Source organism: Crocuta crocuta, unplaced genomic scaffold (assembly GCF_008692635.1).
Source record: "Crocuta crocuta isolate KB4526 unplaced genomic scaffold, BGI_CrCroc_1.0 scaffold317, whole genome shotgun sequence".
NCBI classification, from domain to species: domain Eukaryota; kingdom Metazoa; phylum Chordata; class Mammalia; order Carnivora; family Hyaenidae; genus Crocuta; species Crocuta crocuta.
This window is the reverse complement of record NW_027530984.1, coordinates 5,519,088-5,544,650: the sequence shown is the minus strand read 5'-3', so window position 1 is coordinate 5,544,650 and position 25,563 is coordinate 5,519,088. Positions and strand designations below refer to the sequence as shown.

Genomic DNA, 25,563 nt, shown 5'->3' with positions numbered 1-25,563 from the left:
GTTACTTTTTTTTTTAATTTTTTTTTAATGTTTTGTTTATTTCTAGGAGAGAGAGAGACAGCGTGAGCAGGGGAGGGTCAGAGAGAGAGGGAATCACAGACTCCGAAACAGGCTCCAGGCTCTGAGCTGGCAGTCAGCACAGAGCCCGACGCGGGGCTTGAACCCACGAACCGCGAGATCATGACCCAAGCGAAAGTCGGACGCTTAACCGACTAAGCCACCCAGGCGCCCCTCTAATTGTTACTTTTAATGACCAGTAATGCTGGACATTTCCATTGCCTCATAACATGATCCACCTCAAATACCCTTTATGTTTAAATCCCCATTTCAATCCACTTGCACCTATTACAAAATACTATCACTTGTTACCGCTGAAGGATAATTGAAAGAGTCTATGAATTCTTCCACTGAATAGAATTTCTCTCCCATATTGAACCTCAGCTGACATGAAACAGACCTATTCATTTCTGTTTCAGAAAGCGGAAAGCTACATTTTCTTTGATCTGAGGGTTTATGGAATTCACAAGTTCTGAAAATCCCATTTTAGAAAATGGCATGTTAGAGAACCTGAACATAAAGACCTTGGTCCAATAACTTTATGTCTAGGACTTGTCCTTATGTGTTAACAAGAGATTGGATTGTAAGAAATGAATTACCTTACATTTATGGCTTAAAACGTCTCTTTAAGGCAATGTCACTAGAGGCAAAGGTAAGCTGATCACACTGTCCTCAGAAACCATCAGAGGGACTATTTCTGAGTCATCAGACAAATAAGAATTTCTGTCTCTTGAGTTCACCCCTCTAAAAGGAAGGTCTCAAACATATAGAGCATTTAGGTTTCTGGTCCCAATTTTGGAGCTATATAGTCATTCATTGCACCTGTTAGCTGACAATCATCAGTACAAGAAATCCAAATGTCATGACTAAGACTACTAAGTCTACTAAGACTACAACAATTTGAGATGTATTACCTTTATATAATAATTTTAATAATGAATAACCTTTTGAAAGTTTACTCTGGGCTCCTCCAGTTAAAATAAAAGAGAAATATAAAACTCAAATAGGATTTCCTAAATAATACCATAGTGTTCCAAATTTGGAAATGTGTATTTAAATAAAAACTTTAAAATTTTAACAACTGTTTCATGGATTTTTTTTTTAATTGGCATGCTCAAGGGAGAACAGAGGTATGTATAGTATGCTGGTAAACTGCTTTTCTGAAATAAAAGCAAACACAAAAAACCAACAACTCTGATTTCAAGTCTTTTCTGATTTCTTTAGTATAAATACCCCTACCATGGCCAATTTCAAGTTACCAACCTGAAATCACTGAACTTAGAGTTGGAAGGAGATGTGCACAATCAGCTCTCATGAGCCTGTGGAAGCCAGCTGCAGCGCTGACCTACTGCAATCTGGGGGACTTTTATTTACAATGATTTATTTTTTATAAATTTATAATTAATTTTTTTGTTGTTAAAAAGCTGAAAGGCTACATTTTTTTTCTGTGATGGTTCTTAGAAAATCCAATTTTTTGAAAACATATAACCTATGTTTCATTTTAATATTTTATCAAACTAAAGATTCCTCTTATAAATCTTTTCAGAGCTGCACACTTTGAGGTGATTTAGGTTTAAATGTTTTCCCTAATGAGAAATAAAGATGTAAATGTTTGTTAGCAAGACAGTGATATTAGAAAGACTTGTACTGCTCAACTTCGCAGTAATGTTTCTATTCCATTGGATAAGATAAACTTACATTTAAATTTATATTTATTTATGTCCACCAGATGGCAGACATTTCACAGCAACCTTACAAATAAGGCACATCTTCATTTCTACAAGGCTGAACAATAATTTTTGAAGATGCTAAAGGAAGTTGAAAGCACTTTGATTAAACAACAAATGTAGGAGCACATTCGCAACTTGGATTGTTCTCTTATTTCCCCACTCTAGCCCACACCTTTCTTTGGGTTCCAGAGGGCATTATCTGAGTGCTCTTTTCTGATATTTTTATTACTGAAACATCTGAATTTGAACATGGTTGAAACTGAACTTTGAATCTTTCCTTCCCCTTCCACTTCTCTTTCAGCCTTTTCTTCCAGCTGCTCATTTCAGAAACCCTCAATAATTTCACATTTCCTGCTTTCTGTATTGAATTCATGAATCCTACTGATTTTTTTTTAAAAGTTTATTTTAAGAGAGAGAAAGAGAAAATCTCAAGCAGGCTCCACACTGTCAGCCCAGAGCCCAGCGCTAAGCTTGAACTCACAAACCAAGAAATCATGACCTGAGCTGAAGAAATCCAGAGTCAGACACTTAACCAACTGAACCAACCAGGTGCCCTAATCCTACTGATTTTTGTCTATCACCTTTCCTTGGGATGATTGTCATATCCTCCTAATTCATCTCCCTTCTATTCTTCACACAACAGAAACAGCATAGTTTTAAAATGTAAATCAGGAGCACCTGGGTGGCTCAGTCGGTTAAGCTTCTGACTTCAGTTCAGGTCACAGTCTCGCAGTTCCTGTGGTTCGTGTGGTTCATGAGGTCAAGACCCACTTCGGGCTCTGTGCTGACAGCTCAGAGCCTGGAGCCTGCTTCGGATTCTGTGTTTCCCCCTCTCTCTATGCCCCTCCCCTGCTTGCACTCTGTCTCTCTCTCTCTCTCTCTCTCTCAGAAATAAACATTAAAAAAATAAAAATGTACAAATCAGAACATGTTATTCTTTTAAAAAAATTTTTTTAATAGTTTATTTTTGAGACAGAGATAGAGCATGAGTGGGAGAGGGTCAGAGAGAGAGGGAGACACAGAATCCAAAACAGGCTCCAGGGTCTGAGCTGTCAGTCCAGAACCCAATCCAGGGCTCAAACCCACAAACTGGGAAATCATGACCTGAGCCAAAACTGGACTCTTAACCAACTGAGCAACCCAGGCACCCCCATGTTATTCTTTTTAAATCCTTCAGTGACTTCCATGAACTTGAAGAAAATGTTTTTCTTTCACTGTTGACTTTTTTTTTCAAGGTATTTAGCATTAGCTTCTTACATATTAAAACAGAGTCTCAGAATGAAGTAGTACATGTGAGCGGGTAAAAGGAAAAGCAATAAACTGTAATAATTCTGGTTTGGTTCTATAGTGTAGTGCAGGTGTTGGCAACAGAAAATAAGTTGTTACTTTAGTGTCCTTAGAGTCAATCTACATGCTACTTACAACAGGAAAATTATTTTCTTGTCTACCTCAGAGAGGTTCAAGGCAGATCTTAGGACCTTATTTTGAAGGTATGAAAGTCTCTTGAGAGAAATTGTGAAGAGAACTTTAGGATGATGGTTAGATCTGAAGACAATAATAGTAAGTGCTTTTACTAGAAAATGTTGAAATAAATCTGCCTGAGTGTCTTGGGAGGATTCTTCACTGTTATCAATAGCTGTGTATAATAAACCACCTCAACTCAGTAGCCCAGAACAATAGTTATCATTATCATCACTTACGGCTTTGGAGGCGAACTAGACTCAGTCAAGCCAGGCTCTTGTGGTTGCAGGCAGACTGTGGCTGGAGCTAGAATCGTCCTGAGTCCTCTGCATCCACATGTGTACAGGAGATGTGGGCTGTTGGCTGGGATGTCAGCAAGGGCTTTTGGCCAGAACATATAACATACCCTTTCTGTGTGACTTGGGATTCTTCAGAATAATTGCTCAGTGTGGGAGTATAAAGATCTACTCCTTTTGGCCCATCTTGGGCAGTGCAGAAGGGCCATTCCAGCTCTAGACCTCTCTGTAGCATCAGCCAAGGCTGTCATTGGGACTGCATCACAGCAGCATCAACTTCTCCCTCTGTCTACTCTTGCTTCTTTGCCTTCCCTTCCACAGTTGCTGATCCCAAGGGATCCCTTAATGAACACCATACACATTACCTTAGTCTCAGAGTTGGCTCCTGGGGGACCCAGCTTATGACAACATGGGAACTGCAAATTCAGTAGGGAAAGCTAGCTAGTAAGAGCCAAATGAGCTTTAATCATATGAGGCCAGTCAGTATTGGTGCCAGAATTTCCATTTGGGGACATTGGGAGCAGCATTCTCTTTTGTGTATGTGTGTATGTTTGAGGATATTAGGGTGGGGGAGGGGAACTCACATCGGGAGCTTATTTTGAAGTTGCTTGTATATAAGTACACTATGACTTCATTGTATATTTATTTGTCAGGTTTGTCTGGGCAGCTGCTAGAGTTAAAGGGATGAGAATAAAAGCCCCTGCATACATATACACATTCCCTCACTCCATCCTTACCACTCTTTGGATGACCGCCTAAAGGTTGGCTGAAGAAGTTGTGCCATTCTCCAGAAATTCTTGTAAAGAGCCGAGGAACTTAGCATCATTGGTGGTGTTTTGTGGCCAAGTATGAACAAGAGGAGGATCGTGGGGGCAGAGTCATACACGGCATGACAGAGTTAATGAAGGGCACATGAACCAGTACACTCACTGCCTAAACTACTGTTGTCCTGTAGGAAAATTCACTTGATGACGTTAAGAAGCTTGTTGAAATCTGTTTGCGAATCAGTCAAACTCAGAATTTCAAAACTCATTATCTCCCAAATATTAACATAATTTGCTCCCTTTATTTCCTTTAGATCTTTGTCAAGTATCACCTCAAAGAGGCTTCCTTGACCATTCTCTCATTCTGTTTAAACTAGAATCTCTTGCACTCTTTCCCTTCATACTGCTTTTATTTTCCTTTACATTGCTTATCACCACCTGACATAATTTTATGTATTTACTTGTTTATTAACCGTCTCTCCCACAGGAATGTAATCTCTGAAAGGGGAAGGAATTTGTTTTGTTGGCCACTGTATGCCAAGCACCAGACAACAGCAGAACATAATAGATATTTGTTGATTGAATAAATGGGCATTTTCTTGAGTAATCAAAATTTCTTCAATTCTTTATATTCCAAATTCTCCCACAGATGGAAAGCATAGGCAACACCAGCTTGTTAATGAGTGGTTACTAAATGGAATTTATTTCATATCTATGAAATTTAAAAAATAGATAACTATGATAAAATGGAAGAAAATAGATCATCTGGTAAAAATCAAACATCCATACTCAAACGTTGTTATATTGAACAATATTTTTTACTCCCCAAGTTTTCTCCCTTGTTTCTCTTCATAAGACAAGGTAAGACCATTGCTTCTCAGTGCTTATGAGCTTGAAAACACACTTCTAACTTTTAGTGGGATGTTCATATGAATCAGAATTGCATATTAGCATATGAACTTGTTTCTTCCAAATAAATCAGTTGAAATGGGAACACTAATTTATTTGAGTGAGGTTGTCATTACTGTTCTGAAAACACCAACCATCACAAATAGACAATAATAGCTTGAAATGTACTGATACAGTGTTTAATGTATTTCCAACGTAATAAGGTTACTTAACCTATGAAATGTATAAAGGCAATAACATGGAATGGAATCATTTTGTGAGAATGAGGGACAGACACTCACCTTGGGAACCAAGATGGGCCAGTGAGACTCCTTCCCTGGAGATTTGGAATCAGGACTGAGAATTTCAACTGTCTTGAACTCTAGAGAGGGAGTTGTTGATGGTGGGTATTTTCTGTCCTGTGGCCTAGAGAACACAGACAGCTATTGTGCAAGAAGAGAGAAGAATGAAGACTTGGAGGGGAAGCAGAGACCCGGAATAGAGAACCTCTTTTGATTTCCCATTGGTGCTTGGGGCCCTGATCCTGCATCTCTGCTATTTTCCCCTTTTTTCTCTCTCTGTGTAGCTCAGCTGGGTCTCTATCAGTTGCCATGTATCCCTGAAATTTTTCAGAAAAACAAAGAAGGGGAGAAGTGTTATTTCTTCTCTTCTAGAGAAGCAGACATTGCTCAGCAGTATAAAAATATTTCTGGTAAGAGGTTGAATCTAGAATGTTCAGAAAAGTATCAGTCTGATTTTCCTGTTAGCCTGGAGCCTGCTTCAGATTCTGTGTCTCCCTCTCTCTGCCCCTTCCCCACTAGTTGTCTGTCCTTCTATCTTTCAAAAATGAATAAGTATTAAAAACATTTTTAATTACGTCTCTACTTTTTAAAAGGTAATTAAATATTTGTGAAGTTTCTTTGTTAAGAAGAGTTTTAGAATGTCTTTTTCCTCTTATGCACAAATGAATAGCAAATCTTTGTTTTTTGGTTTCCTTATTCAAATAGGTGAGAGCTTTGTCTCATTAACTGGGACCAGTCAAGGTTGCAACTACTTCTCATTTCAAACTTTCCTTAATTGTTATCACTCAATTTATTTTCATTAAATAAATGAAATGAAATAAATTTTCATACTTTCCATCCCTTAGTACTGGGGAAAGTATTTTAATTCCATGGGTCTTTATTTCCTATTATTTCCCAAAGAATATTAAAAGACAAGGGTTTTCATATCTGTAGTATAAACTAGCTGCTTATCGGGATCCTAGGAGGCTGAGTATGAGTGCTACTTGAAGAAAAAATAATTTGATTTTCACAGTCTCTCAGAAGAGCATAAAATTCTGTAAAATCATTTTATCAGGAAAGCAGACTGGCTTTTTTGTACATATACAAATATTTATCTTATCTCATGTGCTTGAATGGTGTATCCTGGATTTTAGAGATCTGCTTCATTCCAGAATTGTTTGTTTGATACATAGCCCAGGCCTGACCGACACAAAGCAACCAAGGGAGCTAAGTTGCTGGTGAATTGAGGCCTTGTATCTTTGGTGAAAGTAGTCAAAGGTATCCCTTAAATGGAGGCTGCCTACAGTTTCTCAAATGCAAGTGTTGGGTTTTTGGGTTTTGTTTTGTTTGCCATATTTATCCAAAGACTAGATTTTTGTCTTCTCTTTTCTTTATTACTCTCGGTCCATACTGGGTCATCTACCTCTTTTATCTTAGCCATGCAGTTAAAGCACAAAACTTATAATATATTTGAGGAAATCTCAGTGCACATATTATATACAAAAAGGTAATCTGATTCACAGAGTCTAATTTCTTCATTTTCTTCCAGTTCATATGGAGAATTCTCTTACTTTTCCTGATTTCTTATGAAGTGAGATTTCTTTCCTTCGTTATTTTTCTAGGTTAACTTTTAGGTTCAGAATGAAGTTCATTTTATGGCAGCTTATAACATCCTGTATATGTACATATTTTAAGTCTCTTACTCATTGAAGCTTATTCTTAACAAGTCCCTATTTTTCTGGGGTGTATAGGCTCTGGACAATTCCCTTGATTTTTTCCTTTTTAAAAAGGAATATCCCAATTGTTGGAGCTTTAAAGCCACCTAGCTAGGGGATGGAGAAGCCATAATTCAAAGCCAGGCAGTCTTTCTTGAGCCTGGAATCTTAGTCATTGCAGTACCTCTACTAAAGAATGGACATGGGATGGGCATGAGGCAGAGGACTGAGGATAGGAGAGAGGTTCCAGTGCAGTTATTCCAGACACAAGTTCAGGGATCTGAGGAGGTGTGGTAATTTCAAAGGTCAGTTTTAAAATAACAAAACCAAAGGCAAGGTGGGTATGATGTTTGTTTCATCACTGTCTTCTAATAAGATTGTCTTGTAGTAAGTATTAATTGTGGAAAATACTATGATATCAATTCCAAATCTTCTTCATATTTTCTTCTTGTAGACTTTCAGGTCCATATGAAAATAAGATTCTTAGGTAATCTTTTTTTTTTTTTTTCTTTTCAGTTCCCAAGTAGAGCATCTAGATTGGTACCCTCTTCCCCCACTGGGCACATACCCATGAGTGCATGTGTGCACTCACTGCCACACCCCTTCATACACAAACAAATCCATTCTTTATATGACGTATGCTATAATTAGCTCTTTAAAAACTACGTGCAAACTTCTCTCATTTTCATTTCTTTCCCTCCCAGGTCTTCCCAGTTCTTGCTTATTTACTCCAGTAATATTAACTTACTTGTTTAGTCACAGTGCTTTGTAATAAACCACCTCCAGCTTAGTGGAGTGAAACAACAACAGTCACTTTATTATGCTTTCTGTGAGTCAGGCTCAGGGACTCTCATGCCAGTGACATCAGACAGTGACTGAAGTTTTAACAGTATTGGGGGCACTTTAGGGCTATAAAAGTGTGTTACACTTTTTTTTTACACCAGAGTGTTACAGCCAAAAAGACAGAAACTGGATCACCTTTAATGACATACCCTTAGAAATCATATAGTGTCACTTCAACATATCCTTTTGATTATAAACAAGTCAGAAGCCTGCCCAGATCTGCTATCCCATTGCTTTCTGCCACGCCATTTGTGATAAGGCCATGATGGAATCAGGTCCAAAAGGAACCTCAACTAGTGACCTAGTCCAATCCTCTATTTCATACAATGGTTAATTACTATCTGAAAAAAAAGTCTGTTATTTATATTGACTTTCTCTTCAAATTGCAGTCATTTTATTTAAATATGAACTCCAACAAATTTTGCACTTAATTTTATTTTTAAAAATCATATATGTTTTTGCAAAACTACTAAAAAAATCTCAATATATCAATTAATAATTACTTTCAAGGAGTTGACAGTTTAGATGAAACAGGATAACCATAAACACAGGAGAAGGACAAGCCCAGGCCCATACTATAAATAAGAGCTCAAGGAAAGGACAGTTTAGGAAATAGAAACGTCTACTTAAAGACCACATGAGGGTGGGTTTCTCGTGATGAGATTAATGTTTGTGTTCCTTCTCTCTCTCCCTTAGCTCCCCAACCCCATATGAAGATACAGCAAGAAGAGACCATCCACAAACCATGGAATCTACCAAACTTGATCTTGGAATCCCCTGACTCCAGAACTGTAAGAAATAAATGTCTGTTGTTTAAGGCACCAGTCTACAGTATTTTGCTGGCTTGAATTGACTGACACTAAGGAAATTGAATATTTGGATTTAAAAATGCAGTTTCCCAGGGTGCCTGGGTGCCTCAGTCAGTTAAGCATCCGACTTTGGCTCAGTTCATGATCTTACAGTCTGTGGGTTCGAGCCCCATGTTGGGCTCTGTGCTGACACCTCAGAGCTTAGGGTGTGCTTCAGATTCTGTGTCTCCCTCTCTCTCTACCCCTCCCCTGCTCATGCTCTATCGCTGTCTCTCAAAAATAAACTTAAAAAAATTTTTATAATAAAAATAAAAATGCAGTTCCCCATAGGAAAATTGATTTAAATGATTCATTTCTGAGATGATGCCATTAACTGAATCCATAATGTAGTTGAATATTAAACATTTCATAATTTAAAAAAGTTACAATATTGGTTTTTAAATAAAGTGGATAAGGGGCGCCTGGATAGCTCAGTCGGTTAAACGCTAACTCTTGATTTTAGCTCAGGTCATGATCCCAGGTTCCTCATGCTGGGTTCTGCATGCGGTGTGAAGCCTGCTTAAGAGTTTCCCTCTCTGCCCCTCCCCCACTCACACACGCGCGCAAACACACTCTATCAAAATAAATAAAACATTTATGTTTTTTAAATCAAACAGGTAAATAAAGCATTTGTCTATGAAACAGGAGTCCTGGGTTCAGTCCTCTGTTCTGCTCTTCTCTGTCTCTGTGAATCTGACCAAATCATTTTATCTCTCTGGCCCTCAATTTCTTCACTTGTAAAATGAAAGGGTAGGAAAGGTTGTGGGAAAAGTATATTTTAAAACAATTTCTTCCCGTTCCATACCCACTAAAAGGAACTGAAAGAAGCCAATTAGAGAAGGGAACTTTATCCACACTGGACCTGAGAAATGCCTTAACCACATACCACAAACTCTGAAAAACATGATCACAAGCGAGCAGGGCAGCCAGCCTATGGTGCAGGGTGCTCTTATTCCTGCACATGTGCAAATCATGGAGGTAAATTTGAGGCCCCTCCAATTCTGTTCAGTTTAGAAGAATGAGGGCTTCAAAGGATGGAATGTGGCCTTCAGGATAAACAGCATGCTCCTGCTTTGTGTCATTGCCCTGCTAAAGGTCTCCAGGAGACAATGGCATGTCCAGAAGTTCTATTTGGGATGGATGGGAGGCTGCAGTTTGGTTAGAAGGGGAGCCTTAGAGATGATTTTGCAAAGCACTTTATATCAGACTGAGAAAATGTCAAAGGTCAAGGTTAAAGAAGTGGGGAGAGAACACCTCTGAAATTATGGGGCTAACAATCCCTAGGTCCCTTTCTAGCTCTGCCATTGCCAAAAATAATAGGATAGGAGGAGAAAGCCTTCAATAAAGGAGATATTTATTTTTTCTTCTTAGAAGCTACTTGAAGGGCAGTAGTGGGAAATAATGCTGAAGCCCTAAGCTCAGAACAGCTGACAGCTTTGCCCTCCTTTGTGCCTTACTTGGTGTCCCTAGTGTAACAAGAGGAGTGGGGAATTAGGGCCATGCAAATCTAGCAGTTAGTCCATCTCATGGTTAACTCCTGTCTAATGGACAGACAGGAGAGTTGTGCAGGTTTTGGCATCACTCAACACAATCACAACTGGTATTAGCAAAGAGTGAAGCCAAGTTCCAGCCCTGACAGGATCATCTCTTTGGCAAATGATTTGAGCAGCAGCATAGCTGTAATTCTTTACAGCTGTGACTGTAGTAGATGAAACTGGATACCACCTTACTACTGGTCATAAGAACTCTAGACACCCAGCTAAATCTTTGGTGACACCTGAGGAAACCGCAGATCTTGGCTGAAAGCTAAGATGAAAAACTTCTAGAAGACCCAAATGTTCATTTGAATATTGAGGAATTAAAGAGTTTGGTGGAACGTGTAGAACTCTACAGCTTTCTCATACATTGCTACTGGCAGCCTCTGGATACACTTCACTCTAAAATCCCAAATGAGACCTCAGAGAAGCAAGATGTTTATTAAGCTACCCAACTATCATATTAATTGTTAATTGTATCTTGTTCTGCTTTCTTGTGTGTGTGTGCATGTACACATACAGACACACACACACACACACACACACACACACACATACTATTTTCCCTGGAATGTACTGGGTTCTGTTTATAAATACAAACTTCCAGGATTTAAATGTGATTGACGTGATAGAATGTCATGTAAATAAACCAATAGCACAACAATAGACAAGTGAGACCTGCCAGAGACATGGCATCCCTAATTGTTGAGGGAGCCCATCCTAGCTACCAACATAGGCCTTCCTTTATGTATGAGAGCAGGGACTGTGGAGAAAAATGTAGAATCAGGAAGGAGGCCCAGCCAGACAATCAACAAGTGGCTCCCTATGAAATGGATTTTAGGTGGCAAACAGAGTAGCACCTTAAACAGAAGGGTTAAGTTCATAATGGTCTCTGTGGCTCCTTCCAACTCTAATATCCTAGGACTAGATGGATAAGAAATCCTTATCTTGAATGTCGGTGCTTAGCAAAACATAGATTTAAGTGAAAGTGAATGAAGTGGTCAATAAGGACTTCATGATGATTCTGAGAGGGAATCTGAACAACTTTTAAACACATTAGAATCAAGTTTTCTGTTATCATTGCTTTGACCCCCAATATTGAGACTCTTCTGCAGGAAGGTCAAGAGCATGATCCTCAAGGTGGTAGGCACATGGGAAGTACTCTTTGAGTTTGCAAATGGAGCAAAGAATGTGGGAGTGAAATTTTTCTGTGAGTGAGTCAAGATTTGGAAGTGAAAAGAAAGACCAGTTAAAAACAGTGTGTAGGCCACCGCCTGCCCATCGCCCCCAGGAGGGTCCTCTGCTAAAGCCAAAGTAGATCAAAGTGGCTGCAGAGATGAGAAAGCTCTTGAGGCAGACCCTTCCATATCCTATCGGTGCTCACTCCCTTGGTGCCTTGCCCTCACTCTCCTCCATGTCCTGGTCCTGGAGCCCTACCAGAGAACAAAGAGTGATCCAGAAGGTGAAGTTGGCCGAGCAGGCCAAGTGCTCCAACACACCCACCTGCATGAAGGCCATGATGGAGCCTGCTCTAGGTGGCCTATAAGAACATCTTTAGGGATTTGAGGTGCCCCTGGAGAATCTTCTTGAACATGGAGCAGAAGACCAACACCTCTGATAAGAAGTTGCTACTGATTAAGAACTACGGGAAGAAAGTAGTGTCTGAACTGAGATCCATTTGAACCACTGTCCTGAAATTGTTGGATAAGCACTTAACAGCCAATGCAACTATCCCAAAAAGAAAAGTCTTTTATCTGAAAACAGAGTTTACTTCTAGAAAACTTTGTTGCACATGATAAAGATTGAAAACAAACTATAGATAATTTTTGAGGAGCTTCCCAAAAGGCATTGATATAAACAAGAAGGAGATGCAACCACACACCCAATCCACCTTGGACTGACTCTTAACTTTTCTGTACTTTACTATGAGATTCTTAATAACCCAGAACTTGCCTGCACATGTTTGTTGCTGTCATTGTTGTTGTTTTATTGAAGTATTATTAACATATAGTGTTATATTAGTTTCAGGTGTGTAACATAATGATTTTGCATTTCGGTACATTACTCAGTGCTTATCATTGTAGGTTACTCTCAATCCTCCTATATGCCCCCCTATTTCCCCACCCACTTGCCCTCTGGCAGCCACCAGATTGGTCTTTGTGTTTAAGAGTCAGTTTTTTGGGGGCACCTGGGTGGCTCAGTTGGTTGAGTGACTCTTGATTTTGGCTCAGGTCATGATCCCAGGGTCGTGAGATTGAGCCCCATGTTGGGCTCTGCATTGAGTGTAGAGTCTCCTTAAGATTCTCTCTCTCTCTCTCTCTCTCTCTCTTCCTCTTTCCTTATCCCTCCTTCACTCTCTCTCTAACATAAATAAAATGAAGCCAAAATGTCCATTGACTGATGAATGGACAAAGAAGATGTGGTATATATGTACAATGGAATATTACTTGGTGATTAAAAAAAATGAAATCTTGCCATTTGCAAAAACATGGATGGAACTTGAGTGTATTATTCTGAGCAAGATAAGTCAGTCAAGAGAAAGATAAATATCTTATGATTTCACTCATATGTGGAATTTAAGAAACGAAACATGAACATAGGGAAGGATAGGAAAAATAAGATAACAGACAGGCAGGCAAATCATAGGAAATTCTTAAATACTAAGAACAAACAGAGTTGTTGAAGGGAAGGAGAGTGGAGGGATGGGCTAAATGGGTGATGGGCATTAAGGAGGACACTTGTTGAGATGAGCACTGGGTGTTGTATGTTAAGTGATGAATCATTAAATACTACTCCTGAAACTAATACTACACTATATGTTAACTAACTTAAATTTTTTAATGTTTATTTATTTTTGAGAGAGAGACAGAGTTCGAGTCGGGGAAGGCAGAGAGAGGGGAGATACTGAATCTGAAGCAGGCTCCAGGCTTGACCCAGAGCTCAAACCCCTGGAACTCTGAGATCATGACCTGAGCTGAACTCTGGTGCTTAACCAACTGAGCCAACCAGGCACCTCTACTAACTTGAAGTTAAATAAAAAATAAAATGGAAAAAAATGTTTTAAAAAGAGTTTTCTTTGTCTCTTTTCTTCTTTCTTTCTTTGGTATTTGTCTCTCTCTATTTTACTTATTGCACTTAGCATTATACCCTCTAGGTCCATCATCTGTGTTGTTGCAAATGGCAAGATCTCCTCCTCCTCCTCCTCCTCCTCCTTTTTCTTCTTTTGGCTGAGTAATATTTTACCCCACATTTATCCGTTCACCTATTTTTTAAGTTTATTTATTTACTTTTGAGAGAGAGAAATATGAGCAGAGGAGGGTCAGAGAAAGAGAGGGAGAGAGAGAATCCCATAATGACAGCATAGAGCCTGGCACAGGGCTCAATCTCACGAACTGTGAGATCATGACCTGAGCCGAAATCAAAGGTCGGATGCTTAACTGACTGAACCACCCAGGCACCCTGACCTATTCATCTACTGATGGACACGTGTTGCTTCTATATCTTGGCTACTGTAAATAATGCTGCAAAGAACATAGGGGTGCATATATCTTTTTGAATTAATGGGTAAATACCCAGTAGTGGAATTACTACTGGATCATATGGTAATTCTATTTTTAATTTTTAAAGGAACCTCCAAACTGTTTTTTATAGTTGCTGTACCAATTTGCATTCCCACGAACAGTGCATGAGGATTCCTTTTTCTCTACATCTTCTCCAATACTTGTTTCTTGTCTTTTTGATTCTGGTCATTATGACATGTGTAAGGTAAAGATATCATATTATGGTTTTGATTTGCATTTCCCTGATGATTAGTGATGTTGAGCGTCCTTTCATGTGTCTGTTGGCTATCTCTATGACTTCTTTGGGAAAATGTCTATATGAGTCCTCTGCCTATTTTAATCAGATTATTTATTGTTCTCCCTTCTGGTGTTCAGTTGTATAAGTGCTCTATATCTTTTGGATATGAACTCTTTCTTGGATATATCATTAACAAATATCTTCTCCTATTCAGTAAGTTACCTTGTCATTTTATTGATGGGTTTATTTGCTGTGAAAAGGCTGGTTAGTCTGATGTAGTCCCAATAGTTTATTTTTGCTTTTGTTCCCTCACTGGAGTAGACATACCTAGGAAAATATTTCTACGGCCAATATCAAAGAAATTACTCCCTAGGTTTTCTTTAGGAGTTTTATGGTTTCAGGTCTCACATTTAGGTCTTTAATCCATTTTAAGTTCATTTTTGTGTCTGGAGTAAGGAACTGGTCCTGTTTTATTCTTTTGCATGTTGCAGATTAATTGACCATATATATGCATGGATTTATCCCTGGACCCTCTATTCTGCTCCATTGACCTATGTGTCTATTTTTGTGCCATAGCTATAACCACTTTTGACAGAGACATCACAGAACTTAATGCACCGAATGAAGACTCATATAAAGTCAGTACTCTTATCATGCTGTAGCTTAGTGACAACCTAACATTATCGACAGTAGACAACGCAGGAGAACAATGTGAGGTACAGAAGGGACAGAAAACTAAATGTGTCCAGGGTGTTATCCCTTTTTTCCTTTAAGAAACCTTTTTACATATCTCTGTGTCTCACTTGGATTTTCTATAGCAGAGAAAGTCATTCATGTTTATGGAATCATCCATTTGGTATTTCACAGTAGATTACATTTCTTAGAGTGTTTTACCATAGATGTATCATAAGCCATCTCTTCTTCAGATGTAAATGATATATGTTGACTATTGTGTGGAATAAAATGGAAGAAAACTAGAAGAAAAATGGGGGTGATGTCGGACAAAATCCCACCAGAATATGATTATAGGAAAGGTACTGAGTCAGATAGTTTCCAGTGCTGGCCGACAGGTGGCATTAGAGTAGCTTGAATGCCAGCTAGAACAGAGGGTGGAAATATTCAGGATCAAGGCAGCTTTTGGGCGAATGTGGGGGGAGGCAGTGTGACTGGCTGTCTATATTTAGATAAGTCTAATCTCTCTAAACTGTTTATTGCTTGCAGCTAGGAATATTTCCACATACAATTGAAAGCACTGAACCTTTCTTTGTTTTGGTTTTTTTCCTTTAAAATGGATATAACGTACCTCATTGTGTTATTGTGATCAATGAAGAGTTAATGTATGTAAATGAACAGTGCAGATTACAGAATAAACATGCAACAAATGTTGGTCAGTATGACTGCACAATGACCATGAGGCACATGGTGACCATGTGTAATATCAACAGGTATTAGTGGATGCATAAAAGTACAGGATACTCATAAGCCTGATATTTATAACTGAGACTGCCTAGCATTAAAACATCTGTAGAACATATTGGTAAGGGAATAATCATTCATGTTGGTAATGTGATACTGTATTTAAAAAGGTATATAATCTCAGGGTGCCTCACTGGCTTAGTTTGTAAATCGTGTGACTGATCTTGGAGTTGTGAGTTCAAGCTCCATGCTAGGTGTAGAGATTACATAAAAATGAAATCATTAAAAAAATTTATTTTTAATGTTTATTTATTTTTGAGAGAGAGAGAGACAGAACACATGCAGAGAAGGGGCAGAGAAAGAGGGAGACACAGAATCTGAAGCAGACTCCAGGCTCTGAGCTGTCAGCACAGAGCCCAATGTGGGGCTCAAACCCGCAAACCATGACATGACCTAAGCTGCAGTCAGACACTTAACCGACTGAATCACCCAGGTACCCCCAAAATAAAATCATTTTTTAAAAATGAATATAATTTCAAGAATCCATTGAAATGGTATCTCTTTGAGTATCATTAAGAGTTTATGTATTCTTCATTGAATCTTTCCAGAGAGGTGTCATATCCATATTGCAAAGCTCGGCAAACCTATTTTGGTTTATTCCTTAGGTAAGAAGTGCCCGTCCCTACATGTTTGCCCAGACACAGGTCTGATCAGCTTTATGAACTCAGTTTTATCATTACCTAGAAGGCAACTGAGAAAAGAGGCTAAAATTTGTTTTGCTGGTCTAAGCTTGATAGTCAGTGGACTAGATGAGGCTCTAGAGTACTTACTTAGCCATCAAGCTGCATTTTCCCTTCCTAAATTTTGACTCCAGGAGTTCAGCTCTTAGAATGGGGGCTTCTACCCAGATTCCTGATTTTCCTGTCAATTTTTCCTAAGAATGGAATTTTTCCTGGACCCCAGCCAAGGCCTTGACAAACTGCCTATTCATTTCTCACCCTCTTATCCTGATACCCCAAGTATACCACATCCCTTAGATGCTGAGTGAGAGTCTTCTTCAAACACCATGGACCTCCTGGAACAAGTATCGTTGTCCCTGCTGACAAAAACTTCTGTAATCTCGGAGGCATTAATAATCATCGTATCCTCTCTTGATGTGGACCCAAATTAGTCCTGCATTCCCCACACCACTTCAGACCCTGTTACTGGGATTCCTAATAGGCCAGCAGAGGTGGGCTAGGATTATCCTTCCCTTCCCTTGTCCATGCCCATTTCCACTCTCCATACAAGCTCAGAAAGCTTCATTTATGGCTGACAAGAAGGGAAGATTGGAATGGAATAAGAGAAAGGCAGGTATTGCAAGGAAGAAAAGTGATAAGAACACTTTTAGCTCCAGAGATATAAATGCTATGCATAGGAAATGAAAAATAAAGTGATTCTGAAATTTTAACATGAGGAGGAAAATAAAATTTCATAGAAGCAATAGGGAAATAAAATAAGATTTAATCCTGTTTGAGTCCTAACTCTTTTATTTATAGATTATATGATTTAGTGCAAGCTTAAGCTCTCTGAGTCTCAGTTTCCTCGTGTGTAAAATGGGATTATAAAAATGTTTATTTTGCAGGGTTGTGAGGATTAAATGAGATAAGGCATAGAAAATGCTCCATTTTGGAGCGGTGCTTGTCCTGTCCATGACCAATTCTTAGATTAGAGGTTAAAAAGTAATATCCTGTGGACTGGCCGTGACTCAAAGATAAGTTTTGTTTGGGCTTGTGTCAGGGGTCCTCAAGACCACCCCAGGTTTGATGATTCACCAGGAGGATGTATAAGACTAAGCATATAGTTATACTCATGACTGTGATTTATCATGGCAAAGGATATGCAGCCAAACCAGCAAAGGAAAAAGCACATGGGCAAAATCCAGGGTAAACCAGACATAAACTTTCAAGGGTCCTTTCCCATGGAGTCACACATGATGTGCTTGGTTGCCCCAGCAATAAGTTATGACAACACACATGGAATGCTGCCAACCAAGAAGCTCGTTAGAGACTCAACACCCAGGATTTTATTGGGACTGATCATGCAGGCAACTTCTGCCAGGAATGTACCAAAATTCCAGTCTCCCAGAAAGAAAGCAGGTGCTTGGCGTAAACCACATTGTTTGTACAAGCAGTGCAGGCACAGTGAGTCACTCTTATCAGTTTTGGGAATGGTGGGAACCCTCCCAAAGTTCAAGTTCCCAAATGCCAGCCAAAGGTCAACCTATTAAGTAGGCCTTTCTAAGAGTAAGCTGGTAGACCTGCTAAGTTAACCATTTTTGCATAAGACTTGCCCATGTGGAGTTTTCTTTTATTTTTTTTTTTAAGATTTAAAAAAAGTTCATTTATTTTTGACAGTGAGTGGGGAGGGGCAGAGAGGGAGACAGAGAATTTGCCCATCCAGAGTTTTCTTCTTTGCTTCTTTCTTTCTTTCTTTCTTTCTTTCTTTCTTTCTTTCTTTCTTTCTTTCTTTCTGTTTTTTAATTAGCTGCCATCCTTCAAAAATTAAGAAATTTTGCTCAGGATTTCCAGCTCCTTGTAAAATGTGAGATATTGTGGCAATAATAGATCCATATTCCCACATGGCAACAATTGGCAGTCCCTTTTAAAGAAGGCTTAAATTCCCTTAAGTTCAGCACCCATCTCCACAACTGTCTATAGTCTTTCCCACACTGAGTGCTGATTGATATTTAATGTCATGTTTTTGTAACTCTGGCCATGAGCTGCTTGAACCAGGAGTGGCAGTTGACCAAAGTACACAAAGAGGCAGGTATATAGAATACCACTGAGTCATGGTAATTAACAATAATACAAAAGGGTCATGTTTATGAATTTCTGCTGTTGGAGGTCCCAAAAAATACCGTGAATCCAAAACTCCTCTCTGGCACTGTTACAACAATTATTTATGAGTGTTCTTAGATTGCTTTGACAGCACTTTTATTGCAATATGCTATAAAGCCCTTTCATTAAAGTTAACTTGAATAAGTCTTTATTTCTATTCACACAAAGATTACTGGCTGGAATAGTGATAATATAAATAAAACATTGTGTATATTATCAATTATTAGTTTGTAAATCAAAGTTATTGTGGGGCGCCTGGGTGGCTCAGTCGGTTAAGCGTCCGACTTCGGCTCAGGTCATGATCTCATGGTTTGTGGGTTCGAGCCCTGCATCAGACTCTGTGTTGACAGCTAGCTCAGAGCCTGGAGCCTACTTCGGATTCTGTAATTCCCTCTCTCTCTGACCCTCCCCTGCTCACGCTGTCTCTCTCTCTCTCAGAAATTAAAAAAGTTATTGTTATCATTGTCACTGCCAAGAATTGGTAGAATGGACTAAAGTATGTCAACAGAAAGATAAATCTTGTTAAAAGGAAATAGACTCAGTGAATATTCAAGTAGTTCTACATATCAATTTATCTACTTATTTACTTACTCAACAAATGTTTAACAAACACCTACTGTGTGATAAGATAATGCTATCTAACAAAGTAAAATTTCATCCTTTATATTCCTAGAATCTAGAAAAGTATGAGGCATAGAGTTTGGATTCCGTAAATGTTTTCTGACTTCAAAAATAATGTTCACTTATAAGGAGATCTAGAAGTGCAAGGATAGAGATAATGAAAGTAATTTGAGTATAAAAAGGGGAAAATGCAAGTGATATTATTGTAGGATTGTGCTCCATGTCACCTAAGCAGATAGATGTTCTAGAAGCTGCTTTCTAATTCCAATTACAAAACTGACATAGAGGCAATTTAGAGGAGGAACGGCAGCTATTCCAATGTGTATTGAATGTTCCATTCTACTATAGGCAAAGTATTAGAAAAATTATTTACTTTCCTACCTGATAGTTCTATTCCTCAGAAGACCAAGGAAGCAATTGGGGAAACTTATACTTAGTCTTGACTTTTATAATAAATAAAAACCAGTTAGTGAAGTATACAGAAGCTACAAGAAGATCAAGAAAAAGAGGCAGTGTCCCATTAGAGCTGGACTCTGGAATACAGTATGAATTTGTTAGTATTCTTTAGTTGTAAGTGGCAGAAATCTAATTCAAATGGAGTCAGGCACAGTTGGATCCAGGTTTTCAAAATAAGTCATCCAGAAATAGTATTTCCCTTTTGTTGTTATTTGCTTTTCTGACTGCTGGCTTCATGCTTAAGACAGGGCCACCTCACCTCTCATAGTGGCAAGATGACCTCCAATAGCTCTGAGCTTCTGTCCTGCAAGGTTAACAAGCTCATTAGAAAGAGAGATCTCTTTACCAACATTTTTCACAGAATTCTGGGATTTGAGAGTCATTTGACAGTCTTGTGTTATGAGCCCATCCCTAAACCAATTATGTGACCTGTGTGAAGGGTGGGGTAGGAATATACTAGTCACATACTATGTCTGAAGCTGAGGAGCTGAAGTCAGTACTAATGGACTGAAAAGGAATCATTCCATTAGGGAAAATTAAGCTGCTACTATAAGAATTATGGGTGTTGGGAATTCATTCATTCAACAAATATTTACTGAGTGCCTACAATATGTAGGCTTACTTTAGATTCCAGATACATAACAATGAATACAAAACAAAAATCCTTGCTTTATTGGACTTTGTATTCAAGTTGGGATGAGAGAGACAATAAATAGCTACATTAATAAAATATGCAATATTTCAGGTAGAGATATGTACTGTAGGAAAATATCACGAAAGAGGGATAGAAATTGCTGCAGCTTTATGTAGGGTTAACAGAGAAGACCTTATTGAGAAGGGAACATTTAAGCCAAAGCAGATAAGAGAATGACCTCTGTAGATATCTGGGTAAAAGGGGGGTGGGGAGGAACAGCAGTGCATCTGTGGGTTTGTATCTTGCACAAGTGGACCAGGGGAGAGTAGGAGAGGAGGTCAAAGATTGTAAAATGTCTTGAAGACTATTGACTTTGATTTTAATGAGTTGAGAAGTCACTGGAGAGCTTGAGCAGAGTAACGATATCATCTAGCTGACATTTAAAAATGTAGACCGAAGGGAAGAAGCAGGAGATTAGGTAAGAGATCAGTGCAATAATCCAGATTAGAAATACTAATAGTTTAGACCAAGATGATAACAGTGGACTGGGTTAAAAGTGGTCAGATTCTGGAGGTGCCGGGGTGGCTCAGTCAGTTAAGTGTTCAAATCTTGATCTTAGCTCAGGCCTTGGTTTCAGGGTCATGAGTTCAAGCCCCATACTGGACTCCGCACTGGGCCTGGAGCCTACTTTAAAAAAAAAAAAAGTGGTCAGATTCTGGATATATTTTCAAGGTAGTGAATTGGGGAGAGGGCTGGAGAAGTAAAATAAAGTATCAAGGATAACTCTGAGGTTTTTGGTAAGAGTGATTGGAAGGCTGGAGCTACCATTAACTGAGATGGAGAAAACTGTGGGAGGAACAGGTATGTAGAAAAATAGGAGTTCCACTGCGTGTTTATTAAATTTGAGATACTTGTTATGATTCAAAGTGGAGATGTTGATGGCAGATGTATATACAAGTCTAGGGTTCAGGTAAGAGTTTTCAACTGTAGAGTTTATCAGGAGATATATGATATTTAATGACATGAGACTGAATGAGATCACTGAAGGAGAGAGAGAGTATGGAAGAAAAGAACTCCAAGAATGAAGTACTTCAATGTTCAGATGTCAGGCTGTTGATAAAGGATCCCTAAAGAAGACTGGAGGATGAGAAGCCCCAGCCAATGAGATAAGAGGCAATCTAAGAGAATGTGATATCCTGGAAGGAAAGAGAATAAAATACTTCAAAGAGAGAGAGATCACTCTGTTAAATAAAGAGAGGTCAAGTTAGAATAAGGACTGACTTTGGATTTAACTATTTGGAGGCCTTGTCATGAGCAGTTTAAATGTCTGAAGGTGAGAAAACCCTCTGTAGTCTATTCAAGAGAGAGATCTTCATGAGAAAAAGGGAATTTGGAAGCTACAAATATTAAAAGCAATAATACAGGGGCACTGGATTGGTCAGTTAGTTAAGCACCCGATTTTGGCCTAAGTCATGATCTCACAGTTAGTAGGTTTGAGCCCTGTGTCAGTCTCGGTGGTGACAGCTCAAGCCTGGAGCCTGCTTCAGATTCTGTGTCTCCCTCTGTCTCTGCCTCTCTCCTGCTTGCACTCTTGTCTCTCTCTCTCTGTCTTTCAAAAATAAACATTAAAAATAAATTTTAAAAAATAGCTTGTACCTGTGTTTTGCAATAAAACAGAACAGAGAAATGGTGCAGTGGCTAGAAGAGGGCTGTCAAGAGAAGATTTTTTTAAGGGGAAAATTTTATATGTTAATAGAATGATCCAGTGGAGAGAGGAGACTGATGATACAGGAGAATAAAGGCAGAATTGATGGAGCTGTGTTCTCAAGGAGACATGTAAAACAACAGATGTCCACTATAAAAACATATGGGAAATTTTAGAAAAACAGATTTCTAAAAGTTCAGAGTAAAGACAACGCTGGTTTTATGGCCAGCATCATTAAAAATGGACAGTAGATTAAGAAAAATGAAAGAGACTAAGAGGTAGAGAATTCTTCTGATGCAGTGGAAGATCCTGGCTTGAACCTGAATTTTAATCACCACTGGATTTCAGCCATGCCTGCATGTATAGTGTCGGGCCATGAGTCCTCCATTATTGTGCATGACAGGAAAAGGAGTCTCCTGGGAAGGAATTCATTCAAAAGGAAGAGAAAGTAGTGCTCTTAGGTTTGGACCAATAACTGGCCACACAAGAGGGGCAATTAGTAGAGCATGGTGTCTATTTCTCAGGTTTAACCTCTGACCCAGAGTCTATAAACCCATGTTAGAGTCCTAAGGAGGGGCAAATACAAGAAATGAAATCTCTATTTCAATAAGCCATGTAAGATACTAGGATAACAAGACAGTCCTATCTTGTTACTCATCTGCTAATGCTAACACACAGAGGAGAAGAGCCTTGATCGTACTTTGGTGCAGCACGCTTCAGCACATTAAAGACTCTAAAAATTGCCTCTTCAGACTTTAACATTCAATGAGCCTACAGTGGTGACCAGCCCTGGGGGTGGTAGTAGCAGTAAAGACCAGCCGTCATTACCCCGCAGCAGTGAGAACCAGTTCCAAGAGTGAGAGAGATTTTAATACTTTGTAGCTTCCAGAAAATACCGTTAGTATTGGTATCATCCACACTAGTGGCAATGGGCAGGCACTACCAAGTAACTTAATGGGAAGCAAAGTTTTGGACAGCAGATATCATCAAAGAGGGCTAGAGTAGGAGAGAATCATGACAGACAGAGTTGAGAGCTAACATGACTTGTTTATGAGCACATGAGCTGCCTCACACTACCTATGTACTTCCTAGAGACAAATGGACGAGATTTTTTTTTCGATGTTTTATTTATTTCTAGGAGAGAGAGAGAGAGAGACAGCGTGAGCAGGGGAGGGTCAGAGAGAGAGGGAGTCACACACTGAAACAGGCTCCAGGCTCTGAGCTGGCAGTCAGCACAGAGCCCGACGCGGGGCTCGAACCCACGAACCGCGAGATCATGACCTAAGCGAAAGTCGGACGCTTAACCGACTAAGCCACCCAGGCGCCCCAAATGGACGAGATTTTAAAAGTAGCTACAAGGGGTGCCTGGGTGGCTCAATTGGTTAAAAGTCTGACTTTGAGTCAGGTCATGATCTCGCGGTTTGTGCGTTCGAGCCCCATGTCAGGCACTGTGCTGACAGCTTAGAGCCTGGATCCTGCTTTGGATTCTGTGTCTGTCTGTCTCTCTCTCTCTCTCAAAAATAAGTAAACATTAAAAAATAAAAATAAGTAAAAAAAAAAAAAGAGAAGCTACTAGTCCCACAATAGAGGATTAGGGTGAAAATCAGATAAATTATTTATTATTGTTCTATGGTTCCGTTTTATCCTTAGGTTGGTGTGGTTAGGGAAGCATGGGTTATAAGAAATTCCAATTACATACAAAGCTGGTAAAGAAGACAATACCAAAGAAACAACATGTGGCTGAAAAGAATGGGCTCTGCTGAGATATATGCTGTTGATAGAAGAGGTGTGCACAACCAAGGACATACATGGAGGAAAAACTCAGGAAGGACAAAGTGCAGAACGAGCTGAAGTCAAGGATAACAAAAATTCAGTTAAAACAAAACAAAGCTATGTTTGGAGGAAGAAAATGATGTAATGCTGACAGATGGCAAAGAAAGTATAACCACCTAACTATTGCTTTACTTCTTTTTTGTTTTTTAAGTAAAGAATATGGTCTTCAAAGGGGAAGGTAGAAAACATAACTAAGCAGGAACTGATAGGAATGTTATCATTATGAGAGATTCTCCTTATTATTTTTACTTTTCTCTACTTTTTGAAAGTTTTAGAATGAGAATTACTTTACTTAAAAAAAGATTTGTAATATTTTATTGAAAATAAAGGAATTAAAATTTGATATATATAAAAGATACAGTAAGAGTCTAAATCAATGCTTTAGAGGATGCCAAGTCCACAGTTCCAGATGAAGTATATCTATTGGTAGAATACAGATGTGATCATGGGACAATGGCTGATAGTCTTTAGGTCATGATGAAGAACAAGAAAGTTGCCAATAGATTATACCTAATGTTTACATGTTATAAAGTAACTTTATATGTCTAATATTAGCTACTATTACCTGCTACGTGCTAGGCATGTAAGTAAAGTATGGCTGGCTCATAGGCCAGTAAGAATGGTAAATTAAATGATTTGAAAAAATTGAAAGAATATTTCATGTCATGTGAAATTTATATGAAAACCAAACTTCAGTGTCTACAAAGTGTAGCAGCAGCATTCTCGCACAGAGTCATGACACTGAGCTTTTCTTTCCAGGATGCAACTTTATTCATGCAGGCACAGCTCAGTTGGGTTCGTGCCTGAAGAACTGAGTCCCGAACGCCACGTGGTGTAGTTTTTTATAGATTTTCTACTTCTTTGTCTCCCAGATATGGTAACACACAAACATGTAATCTGATTAAGTGGTCTCATGTTACAGGGTCGTGAGGGATGTTGTCACATACACGTATAGCCAGGTTGCCTTGAGTTGTGTTTTTTTCCTTAGGGAGGGGACCCTACCACAAAAGTCTTATTAGAACACAGCCATGCCAGGGCATCTGGGTGACTCAGTCAGTTGAAGGTCTGACTCTTCATTTTGGCTCAGGTAATGATCTCATAGTTTGTAAATTTGAGCCCCACAGTGGACTCTGTGCTTGTGGCACAGAGCCTATTTGGGATTCTCTCTCTCTCTTTCTCTCTCTCTCTCTGCCCTTCATCCCCACCCAATAAATAAACAAAACTTGAAAAAAAAAAAAAACACAGCCATGCCAATTTGTTTATATACTGTCTATGGTTGCATTTGTGCAACGATGGGAGAATTGGGTAGTTTGACAGAGGCTTATGACCTGCAAAGCCTAAAATATTTACTATTTAATCTTTATGAAAAAAAATTCACTGATTCATGGGCTAAATATATATCTGATGCTATCTCTAACCTATAGCAACTATAGGACCTTTCATTAGGTCCTCTCTAGGTACTACCCAGGGAGGTGGGCTGTGCATCTACCGTCATCCTTGTGATAAAACCAGAAGCTCAGAACATTTAAATGACTTGGGCAAGGTCACACAGCTCACATGGGACTTGTATTGGTCTTCTGTTTCCAAAGCCTGCACTTTTTATACTATTCCATGCTAGACAGCTACAAGAGTAGTGATAGCAAATGTTCCTTTTATTTTTAGTGGAGAAAAGAACACCCTAGAAATTGTATTCTAATGAATTTCATTTTAAATCTCAGAAAAAAATTAAATTGCTAAATGAGTGATTATAAAAATGTAAGAAAAGGAATTATTTACTAAGAACACTTTCCTGCTTTGATCATA

General features: G+C 38.9%; 1 pseudogene; it reads left to right on the top strand.

Moving 5' to 3' along the window:
• Positions 1-10,427: 10,427 nt before the first annotated feature.
• LOC144236597 (14-3-3 protein theta-like) lies at positions 10,428-22,787 on the top strand (annotated as a pseudogene).
• The last annotated feature ends 2,776 nt before the right edge of the window (positions 22,788-25,563 follow it).